Source organism: Felis catus, chromosome F2, assembly GCF_018350175.1.
Source record: "Felis catus isolate Fca126 chromosome F2, F.catus_Fca126_mat1.0, whole genome shotgun sequence".
NCBI classification, from domain to species: domain Eukaryota; kingdom Metazoa; phylum Chordata; class Mammalia; order Carnivora; family Felidae; genus Felis; species Felis catus.
In genome coordinates this window covers 17,437,209-17,453,186 of record NC_058385.1, presented here as the reverse complement: position 1 = coordinate 17,453,186, position 15,978 = coordinate 17,437,209, and positions in this window count along the sequence as shown.

Below are 15,978 nucleotides of genomic sequence, written 5' to 3'. Positions count from 1 at the left end.
CTGGTTCGTGAGTTCAAGCCCCACATCAGGCTCCATGCTAATAGTACAGAGCCTGCTTGGGATTCTCTTTCTCTGCCCCTCCACCACTTTCTCTCGTTCTCTCTTTCTCTCTCTCTCTCTCTCCCTCTCTCTTTTTGGTCTCTCTTGGTCTCTCTCAAAAATAAGTAAATAAACTTTAATAAAAATATCCAAAAGCTAAGATTCCCAAATTTTAAAAGCAACACTAGAGAAGTATAAAATTGTAGATCTCAAAGAAATTAATATGCATTTCTGTTACATACTGGTAACAGTATGAAACTGTTATAACTGAAAAAAATGAATGCCCTTAAATCCTATAGATTTGCTTCCCACAGACTTTGAGGACAGCACAGATGGTACTGCAGCACGGTTGGGAACATGGGACATTAAGTATTCTTGCCTAACTACATAAACCGGGGAAGGGCTTCCCTTCCTATGTTTATACAAGTCTTAGTTTCAACTCATAGGAGAAACCAGCTCAGTGAAATATACCTCAATCACTCAAACTCTTTCATTATAAATTGTACCATAGCATTCAGCTGTCAGAAGCTTTTAAATTATAAACTGAAGAATAAGCTTAACTATTAGACTTAAAGATTATGTCAATAGTCATTTCCTGTGCATATGATGTTACTGAAGAAACTCATGCATTCCTGCCTTCTCAGGACCAAGAAGTATGTCCATGGGGAGTTCTGGGGATGGACTTAAATCACTTGTCTCCATTTTTATGGTCAGTGCAAAGTCTAAATAAGAATTGATTTTAAACTTTCTTATTTTCCAGTAAGTTCAAAATCACTCAATTTAGAAATTTTAAATGTGTCCTATTATAAAGTATCTTAGTGCTTTACATAGAGGGGCTTATCATACAGATCAATATATTTTTTTTAATTAAGTTGTATTTAAAGGAATAAAACAAGTCCTGCGCCAGATTGTTTCTTCTTTGCGTGCAGTACATCCGTGCCTCTTGCTGATTGTTAAGTTCCTATACTGGAGTCATCTTGAAATGTAGGCTATAACCAAGTGGAAAAAGTGATGTGCTACAGCAGAAACAGGAGAATCAAGAGAAGGAAGAACGGTGGGAAGTAGGAAGCTATTTCCAGATCCTCCTTTCAGAAAGAGGAGGCCAGTACCACCATGGAACCAATCAGATTGGAAGAGTGTTATTCTGGGACATACAGGAGAGCCTGCCTTCAAACGGAGACCTGACTTTGGGACAAGACCAGAACAAGGACAAAAAGCTGCTAATGGTGTACCACACTTGAGGCCCAGAGAGCAGCCACAAGGGGTCTCAGGAAAGACTAGGCCAAGGTAGTTCTACTTTCCTCTCTGGCCAGACAGCCAATGCCAGAGGCTGGACAATGTTTAGAGTGATGGTAGTGGTGGGAATGGCTTGACTTGAGACAGAAACTTCTCGTCACTCAAACAGTAAGTGCAGTCTTCCAACCCCCTCAACCCATGAAAGCCCCACCGAGACTTCGGCCATTCTTGAGATACACACTCATTACATTAGTGCCCTCCCTTCCCTTGTTGAAGCAGGGCTTCCTGCAAAAATGAATGGTGAGAGGTGAGAGAGCATATTACTCAAGATCCACCTCTAGTCCAACTTGAGGAAATGAGGAATGGGGAGGCCAGAAGAGATGGAAAAAGAAATAGATTCTAGATAAAAATCTAAATCCTACTTCCTAGTAAGAAGTGATTGGGGGATTACCTATGTGACTACATAGGTAATGTAGGGCATGAAGTAGTTTACGAACTACTTAGGGCATGAAGTAGTTTACGAATGAGAGGAGGGTATCTTGTATTTTTAAGTACTAACCTGATTCAGTAGTCTGCAGGCTCCCCTATTCACTGAATTAAGGACCTCTGGTTAAAGGGAGACTCCTAGAATGAAGTCATTATATACACCTTTGAAGTCACAAAAGTGAGTCAGCATTCCTAGCAAGATAATGGACCTAAAATTCAAACTTTATTAAGAGAGAAAATAAAATTCAAAATTCCAAAAGTTGCCCTCTATGTATTAAGAGCCAAGATTGGAGGCATAGAAACAGTTTTACGCTAACTGGTAATAGAGGGGTCAGGCCAAGGGGCAGATGTAATTCCCCCGTGTCATTCGCTGTGGGTAGAATGAGGAAATGTGGGGCAGTGAGGATATGGAGAGAAGGGCTGGCCTCACCACATTTCTCTAGGTAAAGCCTGGAAGGCTGCAGACCCCTGGAAGAGCCCTGGATTCCACCCAGAGACTGGTGAGAGGCAATGGCTGAGTGGGGACCCTGAGGGCAGCCAGCATATTGCAGCCAGTTGCAGAAGCCAGGATGCCAGGAAATCAGGGAGATGGCAGACTAAGGGGGCCTCAAAACAGAAGGCTGTAAGCAGGACTCAGGGCCCCAGCAGTGACATCAGCATGACACCAAGGTAACAGACACACTGTGTCAATCAGGTCTAGACCCAGAGGACAGAAAGGCATGGGGGCTGCAGTCTCTCCCTCCACCTCCTTTGGATACATAACTTCTTCCTGAAGCTAACCAGAGACTGAAGGGGAAGGGCAGGTAAGAAGCCCACTGAGAGGAGAAAACAGCCCTGATAGAGTCTCAACATTTATGTGACTGCATATTTAACTGCAGTATTTAAAAACATCGGCAGATGTTTTTCTTCAAGGGTGGGGATTCCAGAATAAGATGAAGTTGGATGCAGGACAGAAAGCTACCTTACTTTCTTCACACTCAAGTCATGGCGTGGACATTTTAACCCATTTATACCATGGAGATTGGCTATTTGTATTGACGAATTTACAACGTAATTGTATTTTTTTTACCTTCCAGTTTAGAACACACCTCAATGAGTGACTGTGATGACACCGAGGACATTCATGGACCTCTGTAAATGGATTAGGAAAATTCAGAGTATGAGAAGCTGGCCAGGGATGCCCTGCTAGTCAGTGGCAGAGCCAGGATTCAGACTCAGGCTCTGAGAGTTTGGTTCTTACCTGCTCTGGGCTGCCTGCCCTGTTGTCTACCTGGATGCTTCAGGTATTCCAGTCTCCTACCCCCAGTCCTGTTGGAAAACATCCTTCTTTGCTTCTGATCTTTCACTGTGATAAGCATTTGGCTTAGTGTTTGCCCTCAATAAATTTCCCTTGCCTTTTCCTCCTGTTCCCCTCAGCTCACAAAGGTGATGTGAAATAATAGCTGAGAAAGTGCATGTAGACAGCAGAGAAGTCAGGAATGTCTTCTCTGGCTGGTTAGCTCAGTTACATGGAGGGTAAAGATGGTAAGATGAAGCATAACACACATACCAAAAACAAAGCAAAATGAAAACAAACAAAAAAGCCATAAAGGAAAAGATGGGTAATTTTGACTACATAAAAAATAAATTCGCGTTAACTAACCTGAATTTAAACAAATTTTTAAAAATTTAAAAAGTACATGAAAATAAATTCATAAAATGAAAGAAAAAAACATAAATAAGGCAAAAAGACAAAAAGGAAACCAGGGCGGGGAAAGTCACAATATACAAGATAGTCACAGTAGTAATTTCCTTTATATAAAATCAGCTCTCAGGAATTAAAAAGACCAGCAACTCAGTAGAAAAGTATGTAAAATTGGGATCACCTGGGTCGCTCAGTTGGTTAAGCTTCTGGCTCTTGGTTTTGGCTCAGGTCATGATCTCACAGTTTGTGACTTCCAGCCCTGCATCGGACTCTGTACTGACAGTACAGAGCATGCTTGGGATTCTCTCTCTCTTTCTCTCTCTGCCCCTCCCATGCACTATCTCTCTCAAAATAAATAAATAAACATATATATATATAAATAAACATATATATAAACATATATATATAATGAAATGTTTCATTGCTTTTTAAATTATATTTATAATATATTATACACATATATATTTAAAATTATATATTAAATATATATATTTTATTATATATAATTAAATATATTTATATTTTTATATAATTTATATTTTATATAATATATTTATTAAATATACATATTTTATATATTTTAAAATTATATATTAAATATATTATATATATATAATTTAAAAAGCAATGAAACAACATTTCACCTATCAGAATGATACAAACTATCTAGTTACAAGACAAATAAGTACTGAAGATATAATATACAATGTGATGACTATGGTTAACAATATTGTATTATATATCTGAAAGTTGCTAAGAAAGATCTTAAAAGTTCTCACCACAAGAAAAAAATGTGTAACTATGTGAGGTGATGGATGTTAACTAAACTTATTGTGTAATATTTCACAACACATACATATATCACGCTATTATGATAACACATACATTATCAAACAATATATATATATATATAAACACCTTAAACAATGTTATATGTCAATCATGTATCAATAAAACTGGGGGGAAATGGTTAACTGGACTCAGAAGGTAAATGCTAATTAATTTTTCTGGCATACTGGAGTTAACTTGTTTTAACCAGGCCCTAATGCTTGGGAATGTGTGTTTTTGATGAAAATAAATCTCTAGATTTATCCTTGTGCCTTTACCCACCTCTCCAAGATAATATTAAATGGAGTAATATGGGGGGAAAAAGAATGCTACAAATTTAAAATACCCACTACTGGTGAGGATAAGGAAAGGAGCACACTTTTGAGAGTGTGAGCTCTTTTAAATACAATTTGGCAATATCTCTCAATATTTTAAGTGTATACACTCCAACTTAGTAATTCCACATTAAAGAATTTCCCTGAAGATACACTTATATTCACAAATGTAAGAATAATTATTGCAGGACACATAGGTGGCTCAGTCAGTACAACATGTGACTCTTGGTGTTGGGGTCGTGAGTTCCAGCCCCACATTGAGTGTGGCTTATTTTAAAAAATAAATAAAATACTTCTAAAAAAATTATTGCAAGTATTCATCATTTTTTACCTTACAATTTGTAGATTTAACAATGCAGTATTGCCTGCAGTACTGGGCCACACCTAAGTAACCTATCAAAAATGCAAACCTGAGGAAGTAACACACCTGCTCAAATCCCTTTAATGATTCCCTATTATCTAAAGGTAATGGGGTGCCTGGGTGGCTCAGGCTGGTTAAGCACCCACCTTCGGCTCAGGTCCTGATCTCACAGTTCGTGGGTTCCAGCTCGTCAGGCTCTGTGCATAAGGTGCAGAGCCTGGAGCCAGCTTCAGATTCTGTGCCTCCCTCTCTCTGCCCCTCCCCCATTCACACTCTGTGTCTCTCCAAAAAAAAAATAAACATTAAAACAACAACAACAAAAAAAAAGTGATGTCTAACTCTTTAACTTGGCCTATGAAACCCCTACCTACATCATTGCCCTTACTCTACCACTTCCTGTTTTACACTTTACATTGTAGCACGCGCGCACACACACACACACACACACACACAGTATTTCATGCTTCAGTGCCTTTATTCATAAATCAATTGGTCCACAAATATTTTTTTCATTATTTTTTATTGAAGTATAATTAACAGTGCTATATTAGCTTCAGGTGTACAATATGATTCAACAAGTCTATACATTTCTCAGTGCTCCTCATAACTGTATTCTTAATCCCTCTTATTTCACCCAGCCCCCCACCCACTTCCCCTCTGGCAACCACCAGTTTGTTCTCTGTGTTTAAACCTGTTTTTTTGGTTGGTTTTTTTTTTTTTTTTTGGTCTCTTTTTTCTTTGTTTGGTCATTTGTTTTCTTAAATGTCACATATGACTGAAATCATATGGTATGTATCTTTCTGTTTGACTCATTTCACTCAGCATTATACCCTCTGGGTCCATCCATGTTGTCACAAATGGCAAGATCTCACTCTTTTTTATGGATGAGTATTATTCCATTGTAAATACACACACACAGACACACACACACATATATATATAGTAAGTATATATATATATATACATATATATATATATATGATATACCTTCTTTACACCTGTGGTGACCTTGTGACCCAATTCTGTTCAATGAGAAATAAGTAGAAGCCTTGGACCCTGATGAATTTCCAAAGCCATCTTACCAGTCCTGGACTGCCTACCTATGGGTTTCTTTTACATGATAGAATAAAATCATAATTTATTTAAGCCCCTATGGTTGGGTCTTTTTTTTTTTTCTTTTTTAAGTAGGCTTCACACCCAGTGTGGAGCCTAATGCAGGGCCTGAACTCACGACCCTGCAATCAAGACTGGGTATACACACACACATATATATAGTAAATATATATATGTGTGTGTATATATATGTGTGTATATATATATGTGTGTGTGTATATATATATATATGTGTGTGTGTGTATATATATAGTAAATATATATATGTGTATATATATGTGTGTGTGTATTACACACACCACATCTTCATTATCTGTTCATCTACGGATGGACAGTTGGCATTGCTTCCATTGTATCTTGGCTATTATAAGTAATGATGCAATAAACATAGGGATGCATGTATCTTTTTGAATTCATGTTTTCATTTTCTTGGGATAAATACCCAATATGGAATTAATGGGTCACATGCTATTACTATTTTTAATTTTTTTTGAGGAACTGTTTTCCACAGTGGCAGCACCAATTTGCATTCTCTCCAATACTACATGAGAGTTCCTTTTTCTCCACATCCTCACCAACACTTTTTGTATCTCATGTTTTAGATTCTATCCATTCTGACCAGTGTAAAGTGATATCTCATTGTGGTTTTGAGTTGCATTTTCCTGGTGATGAGTGATGTTGAGCATTTTTTCATGTGTCTATTGACCATTTGTATGTCTTCTTTGGAAAAGCATCTATTCAGGTCCTCTGCCCATTTTTTAATATGATATTATACTATACTATAACAATACTGTATTAATACTACGCTAATATATTTTTTAATTTTTTTAACATTTTATTTTTGAGAGACAGAGAAGGAGCGGGAGAGGGGCAGAGACAGAGGAGGAGACAAAGAATCTGAAGCAGGCTCCAGGCTCTGAGCTGTCAGCACAGAGCCAGATGTGGGGCTCCAACTCACGAACTGCGAGATCATGACCTGAACCGAAGCTGGACACTGAACTGACTGAGCCACCCAGGTGCCCCCTATGCTAATATTTTTTTTTAACACTACAGCACACATTGTTCAATGCTTACTGTATCAGTTAGGAGCTGCATTCTGCTGCTAACAAAAAAGACCCAACCAGGAGTTGCCCAGGTGACTTAGTCAGTTAAGTGTTCAACAATTGATCTCAGCTCCGGTCTTGATCGCAGGGTCATGAGTTCAGGCCCCGCATTGGGCTCCACACTGGGTGTGAAGCCTACTTAAAAAAAAAAAAAAAAAGACCCAACCACAGGGGCTTAAATAAATTAGGATTTTATTCTATCATGTAAAAGAAACCCATAGGTAGGCAGTCCAGGACTGGTAAGATGGCTTTGGAAATTCATCAGGGTCCAAGTCTTCTACTTATTTCTCATTGAACAGAATTGGGTCACAAGGTCACCACAGGTGTAAAGAAGGTATATCAGTCTGAGTTTTGTTGAGGTAGTGCACTCCAGCTAGTTTAAAAAGATAGAAGCTTCTTATAGGGCATTAGTCACTTACAAGATGAAACTAACTTGGGCTGAATTTATAGGAACAATTTCCAAAGTCATTCCATGGAACTGGGCTGCCAATTCAGCTGATACTTCTGCAATGATCTGGATTCTGCCTACCAAATGGGAAAGTACCCCCACAGTGGCTGACTCTAGAAGCACACTGCCTCTGCTGCACATGTCAGCAAAATGGATGGCGGATGGCATGCTTATCACGTAACTTGATTTAGAATTCAGGTTTTGCACCAAAGCATTTTGATTTGCAGGACCCAATTCACATCCAGAATCCTAGTTACAAGAGAGTCTTGGAATATATAATACTTAGCTTTTCAGCCTCCAAAGTACAGAAACACAGATCAGAGGAGGCTGGAATAGCTATCAAGTGAGCCAGTCTCCAGCAGCTAACACAGGAGGCAGGGAGACAGGCTAACAAATTGGCTTAGCCCTAGGAAAAGGCACAAAACACAAAGTCAGGGTTTCATTATCAGGGAAGAGGGCTAGGAAGGCTATAGTGACAGCAACAAGAATGTCTGCCATGGGTACTTAACCCAGTCTTAAAAGATCAAGGAAGACTTTCCTGAGAAGGCAAAGAGGGACAAGAAGAACATTCCAGGCACAGGAAAAAGCAAATGAGAAGAATATTGAAAAGAAAGAGCATGGGGAAGGGGGATGGATACCTCACATATATTATTTCATTCCATCCTCACAAAAAATGATAGGAATAAGTAACTATATCATTCCCAATTTTCAAATCAAGGAGAGCCTTGAAAGGCACATTAAAGAATTTGGATTTCAGGGTAGCCAGATTCTCCATAGGAATACAGAGGTGTTGGGTGTTAGGGAGCTATGGGTAAGCAGAGAGAAGAGTACAGACTTCTAAACAACATAAAACACCATTAAGTATAATGATAAAGAAAAGACTGGGAAAGGTTATTTGCAATGCATGTATCCATTAACTGACAAAAGATTAGTATCCAGAATATATAAAGAAATCCCATAAATTATAAATACTCCAATAAACAACTGGGTAAAGGCTAGGACTTATAGAAGAGAAGGCCCAAATGATTAAAAACATGAAAAAATGTAAGGAAAAAAGAAAATATATGGAAAGTTATCTTTCAACCTCATGATAAATGCAAATTAAAATAACAATAAATACCAATTCCACATTTATCGGATTGGCAAAAATGTTTAAATTCTGAAATGAGCAAGTTCTGACAGGGATGTGGTACAACCACCTGGAAAACAATTTGACTATATGAAGATGCATTTCTCCTTCAATCCTTCAACTCAGCAATTATGTTCTGTGAGAACCAATTCTTAACTATTCAAGTATTCAAGTACGTATTATGTAAGCCAGTTGTTAAATACTTAGCATCTTGAAATCAGCCATGATGGGAATATTTACACCACAGAAAACTGCAAATGCTACAAATCATGGTTTGGGCATTTTGTTTTGTTTTTAGAACCTATTTACCAGAATACCACTGGACACAGAGAAACTCTCATGCATATGCACAAGTACACATTGTGGAAGAAACATTCAGAATCTACACCATGTTTAAGTTAATGGAGTATTAATTTCAGGACATAATTTGCATTAGATCATCACTGAGGTACGAATAACATAATTTAACCTTAGTTTGAATTTTTCAATTACTTCCACATTTTCAACTCTCTGTGTAATCGTTCTTAAATAATTTTTTTTTGAACAGTAAGAAAAGTGTATTATTTCACAAAACAAGAAGACTAAACTGGAGTGGCTCCCTGGCTGGTTAATTTGGTGACTATTCAATGTCTTTAAGTTGCTTGATTTCTTCTCCTTTCTACCTGCCATTTCCGGCAAGCTCCCCTCATTTAACAAGATGGCTGCAGCAAGGCCAAGAATTCTTTCACAGATGATGTCTAGGGGAAGAAGAGCTATTTCTTCCCAATTGTGTCTTTCCATCAAAGAAAACTTTCCCTGAAGTCTCCTAGCAGACTTCCCCTCAGGTCCCATTGGTCAGCTTGAATAATTTCAATAACATTCCATTCCATTTAGAATTTGTCAAAGGATTTAAGTAGTTGTTTGCAAGGCTTACTCTTAACATAAAAAGTTAAATTTTTCAACAGAAAAGGAAAACCCTAGTGTCTCACATTGACAATTAAAGCCACTCATTATTTTAGATCCGGGCAGAAATCATAAGTAATTTAGGTAATTTTCACCAAAATTATCTCAGTAAAGTTCATGTACTTCAAGTGTTTGAGAATCAACTTTCATTCAGATCAGTGCCCTATTTTCTGACAATTTAATGTATTTTTCACAGATTTGGAACTTTAACCTTGACGAGAGGTATAAATGCTATGATTATCTTAATGTCAATATTATGTTTAAAAATAATCTTGCCTGAGGTAAAAGGATCTTATATATAAAAGTCATGCATTTATGACTAGGGTCATTTACATTTCTCTTGCATTAACTGTACTTTGACATGCTTACTATTGAGCAAGGGAGAGCACAAACATATGGTTATTATAGCCAACTTCCTTCCAGTTCCAACCTCATTTTCTGCTGCAAACATCTAGGGGAACTAGGAGGTTCTCCAAATCATTCACTAATATGAAAAAGGACTGAAGGGCAAATGTATTAATTTACTAATGAGATTTACATGTGTAAAGTACAGACTATAGATTCTGACAGCTTAAAAGAAAATAATATCCTATATGCCCTGAATCCACACATATGTCCATCTATAAAATGTAAACTTTCCAAGGTAATTCTGGTTATACTGTCAAAGAATGGCTGTATTTTAAAAAGTTACTTTTGATAAACTGCTGTATCAGATTAAACCATAAATCTTTCCGGGGCGCCTGGGTGGCGCAGTCGGTTAAGCGTCCGACTTCAGCCAGGTCACGATCTCGCGGTCCGGGAGTTCGAGCCCCGCGTCGGGCTCTGGGCTGATGGCTCAGAGCCTGGAGCCTGTTTCCGATTCTGTGTCTCCCTCTCTCTCTCTGCCCCTCCCCCGTTCATGCTCTGTCTCTCTCTGTCCCAAAAATAAATAAACGTTGGAAAAAAAAAAATCATAAATCTTTCCCCTTAAAGTGGTTTCAGTTATATCTGCAAACTGGCAACATTAACTCACTTCAGCAACGTGGAGACCAGCAACCCCCAGGGATGTCTCATTGCTGGAGAATACCAAACACTTTTCATAATGCAGGTCAGGGGTGAAGGAGGGAGTGATGAGCTTAAGGGGTAAATTTTAGAAATGGTCTATTTTTGCAGTTGAGAGAAAAAAATGTATCTTTTTAATAATTATTTTGGGGACGCCTGGGTGGCTTAGTCGGTTGAGCATCCGACTCCTGATTTCCGTTCAGGTCATGATCCTAGTGTCATGAGATCAGGCTCTGCACTAAGCATGGAGCCTGCTTGAGATTCTTCCTCTTTCTCTCTTTCTCTCTCTCTCTCTCTCTCTCTCTCTCTCTCCCTCTCCCTCTCCCTCTCCCTCTCCCCTTCTCCCCTGCTCATGCTCTCTCTCTAAAATTAAAAAAAAATTATTATTTTAAAGTTTAATTATAAAATTGCATACACATAGTAAAAATCCAAACAGTAAAGAATGGTACACAATAAAAAATTAAAATACCACTTTCCCCACAAACCCCAAGTTTTACTTTCCAGAGGCATACATTGTAAACAGCTGCTTTTATATACTACATTTTGTTTATTCATTCATCCATTGATGAATGGATGTTGTTTGGTTGTTTCTACCTTTTGGCGATCATGAATAACAACACTGCTGTGAACACTGGTGTACAAGTATTTGAGTCTTTCTTTCAATTGTTTTGGGTATGTACCTGTGGAATGCTGGATAATAGGGTAATTCTATGTTAAACCTTTTGAAGAAATGCCATACTGTTTTCCACAGTGGCCGCACTATTTTATATTCTCACCAGCAATGATACAATGGTTACAATTTTTCTACATCCTTACCAATACTTGCTATGCTATTGCTGTTTTGATAATAGCCACCCTAATGGGTGTGAAGTATATATCTCTTTGCAGCTTTGATTTGCATTTCCTTGATAAGCTAGTTGTATATTGAAAATCTTTTCATGTGGTTATTGGCTACTTATATATCTTCTTTGGAGAAATGTCAATACATATCCTTTGTCGATTTTTGCACTGTGTTGTTTGGTTTTTTCATTGTTGAATTTAGGAGTTCTTCATATACTCTGGATGTTAATCCCTTAACAGATATGGGCTTTGCAGACATTTTGTCCAATTCTGTGGATTATCTTTTCACTCTCTTGACAGTGTCTTTTAATGAACAAAAGTTTTTTTTTATTTTGGTGAAGTCCAATTTATCTAGTTTTTCTTGTTGTCTAAGTTGTTAGTGTGATATCCAAGAAATTATTCTCAAATCCAAAGTGATGAAACTATTCCCCTGTTTTTCTATGAGTTTTATGGCTTTAGCTCTTAAATTTAGGTCTTTGATCTATTTTGAGTTAATTTTTGTCTGTACAAGGTTAAGGAGCCAACTTCATTCTTTCACATGCAGGTACTGTTTTCTCAGTACCATTTGTTGAAAAGATTATCTTTCCCCATTGAATGGTCTTAGCACCCTTGTCAAAAATCATTTGACCATATATGCAAGTAGATATTTTTAAAAATATTTTAAAAAGTTTTTTTTTTTTTGAAAGAGAGAGACAGAGTGTGAGCGGGAGTGAGAGAGAGACACACAGAATCCGAAGCAGGCTCCAGGCTCCAAGCCGCCAGCACAGAGCCCAATGTGGGGCTCGAACTCACAAACTGTGAGATCATGACTTGAGCCAAAGTTAGTCGCTTAACTGACTGAGCCACCCAGGTGACCCTCAAGTGGATATTTGTTAAGTATAATAGGAAATTATTCATATTTTAACCAAGATTATCAGGCAACCCTTGGACTCTACACTGATTTTCTTAAGTCCCTTTGAAGATGATAGACTTGAAAGGGAAAGGGGAATTCTAAATTCCAAAAATCCCTTTACTATTAAGAACAAAGTTTAAAGCAGTAAACATTAAATTATGCATAGGAAGCGGAATCTCAAGAAGTGACATAAACGAAGTTTCCATTAGAGAGGAAGAAAAATACAAAGCCTTCAATAGAAAGAGAAGAAAATGAAAGGTCAAAGTTTGGGTCTAGGTTCATTACCTGCCCCCACCCTCAGCACTAGAGATGGTGAAGTAGGAAAATAACATGATTATTAAGTTTGGAAGTGAGGTCTGAGGTGGAGAGGTAAATTGGGGAAACATCAAAACATGCTTTTATCAAAAGAAGTAGGAATGGATACATTCCCAAATTAATGTATTCATCCCAATGTATTTTGTACAGCTAAAAATTCATAAAGGAACAGTACAAAGAGACTGGAACATGTTTCTATGCTGCTGGAATGGTCCATTGGTAAGGGACAGATAGATGAGGCAGAAGAGAGAGGATACTTGAAGGAGCCAGTCTTTGAGCAGGAAAGAAGCATCAGGACCAAAAGCCTTTAACAGGAGGGATACTTTGGGCAGCAACAGGACAGGAGAAAGTGGGTACTAATGCACAGGGCAGGATTTCCCATATGGTAGCATCTCTTTGTTCAATGGAGAGGATCGAATGTACCAGTTGTCAATTTACTGTCTTTTATTTCCTGATCTATCTGCTCATCTCCTCATTACCTGCTCTGTAATAATGCACCTGAACCATGTAAACATTTCTCTTTTGCCAAGCACATAATATTAAGGTTTATCTGCAGAGGGTGCTGAAGAGAGACTGCAGGAGGAGCTTTGCTTCCTGTTTCTGGTTTGCTCCTCTCAACAGCACATAGCACCTTCCTGTGGGTAGCTTCCCCTAGCAACCCAGAGGGCAGCTTACTTGTCTACCATTCACTGGCCCACAGTCTGGAGTGGCCTCCCACCAAATCTGTTCCTTGCTAGGGTCTGCCTCAGCTCAGAGGGGGTGGCAGCTTCATACATGCTATTTCCGTATTCTTTAAAATTTTCTTTTTCTCTTAGGTAATCCCTTAACAGTTAATTCTTTTTTAAAGTATTTATTTATTCACTTAAGTAATGTCTACATCCAACATGGGGCTCAAACTCATGCTCGAGACTCACATGCTCTTTTGATTGAGCCAGCCAGGTGCTCCCACAGTTAATTCTTTATATTAAGCTTTTGCTGTTCATTTCATTTCATTTCATTTCATTTCATTTCATTTCATTTCATTTCATTTCGAGAGGGAGAGAGAGAGTGCTCGTGGGGGCACCCAAGTGGGGAAGGGGCAGAGGGAGAGAATCTTAAGTGGGCTCCATGCCCAGTGCAGAGCCCAATGTGGGGCTCAATCTCACAACCATGAGATCATGATCTGAGCCAAAAAACAAGAGTCAGCCGCCCCTACACTTTTGCTGTGTAAATCACTTTGTGGTTTCTCTTTGTGGTCTCACAAAGGGTCCTGACTCACCTAGTAAGTTATCAGCTAAGAATGGGGGGAGGAGAAAGAGGAAGTTGAGGGAGAAATAGGCTGAAATAGGAGTAAATAAATTTGCCAGACAAGAGTAGGATTTCCATTCCATTGTTTGGATGTATATAATTCATTTTACCAGTCTCTGGACATTTAGGTTGTTACACACAACACACACACGCGTGCACTAGAGATGGTGCACACAACACACACACGCACGCACACACAATGTGGAAGTGGATGTATACTCTTCTAATCTGTTTACCTATGCGCTTAGAGACATGGTTCATGAGATTGAGCCCGCATCAGGGTCTCTGCTGTTAGCACAGAGCTTGTTTCAGATCCTCTGTCCCCCTCTCTCTCCGCCCCTCCTGAACTCATGCTCTCTCTCAAAAATAAATAAACATTAAAAAAAAGAAAAAAGAAAAGAATACTGGGGCGCCTGAGTGGCTCAGTCGGTTAAGTGTCCGACTTTGGCTCAGGTCATGATCTCACAGTTCGTGGGTTCAAACCCCGGCCCTGTGCTGACAGCTCAGAGACTGGAGCCTGCTTTGGATTCTGTCTCTCTCTCTCTCTCTCTCTCTCTCTCTCTCTCTCTCTCTCTGTCTCTCTGCCCCTCCCCTGCTCACCTCTGTCTCTCCTTCAAAAATAAATAAACATTAAAAAAATTTTTAAAAAAATAATGGGAAAGGCAATGACAGGATATGAGGTTTTTGGAGTCTGGATTAGGATGAATCTTTCAATGTTGAGGGGGCTTATTAGATTTCAGCAAAATTCATGACATAATTCATAGAGGCACAGCTCTGAATCTTGGATACAGTCACTTGATGAGCCTGGTTGAGTGATCTGCAGTCCTGAAAAGGGCACATTTATTCTGCTGAGGAATAACTGAGTAGGTCTATGGTTGGGAGGGGGCGGGAGGAAGGACTTTCCAGAAGTTTTGAGTTAGGTAAAGTTTCTTAGACATAACAGCCAAATCCATATAAGAAAAAGAATTAATAAATTGGTTTCCATCAAAATGAAGAACGTCTATTTTTTTTTATGTTTATTTATTTTTGAGAGAGGGAGAGCACAACTAGGGGAGGGGCAGACAGAGAAAGGTGGATAGAGCATCTAACGCAGGCTCTGCACTGACAGCAGCAAGCCCATTGTGGGGCTTAATCTCATGAACCATGAGATCGTGACCTGGGCCGAAGTCAAGAGTCCTACGCTTAACCAACTGAGCCACCTAGAAACTTGCTCATAGCAGCTTTATTTGTAATAGCCAAATACTGATACATCCAAATGTCCATCAACGGATCTATGGATAAACAAGCTGTGGTATATCCATATATGGGAATGCTGCTCAGCACTAATAAGGAATTAACTATTGTTACATACAATAGCATGGATGAATTTCAAAATAATTATGCTGAATGAAAAGAGCCAACAAAGAGTACACACTATATGATTCCATTTAAGCAAATTATAGAAAAATGCAAACTAATCTGTAGCAACAGAAAGTCAGTCAGCAGTTGCCTGGGGATGCGGCTTAAAGGTGGAGTTTTGGGACATGAAGGAGACATTACAAAGGAGCATGAGGAAATACCTGGGGGTGATGAATATGTCCATTATCTTTTTTCTTTTTTAAGTATGTCCCAGGCCCAGTGTGGAGCCCAACACGGGGCTTGAACTCACAACCTTGAAATCAAGACCTGAGCTGAGATCAAGAGTTGGATGCTTAACTGACTGAGCCACCAAGCACTCCTGTTCATTAACTTTAGTGTGATGCTTCACAGGTGTATACATGTCAAAACTTGGAAATTTTTCATTTTAAATATGTGCAATTCTTAGTATGTCAATCAACCTTTGTTAAAAAGCTATTTTTGCTTTTGTGGCAAATTTTGGGGCAGAAGTTGAATATATGAACCCATTCTTTCTCAGAATTC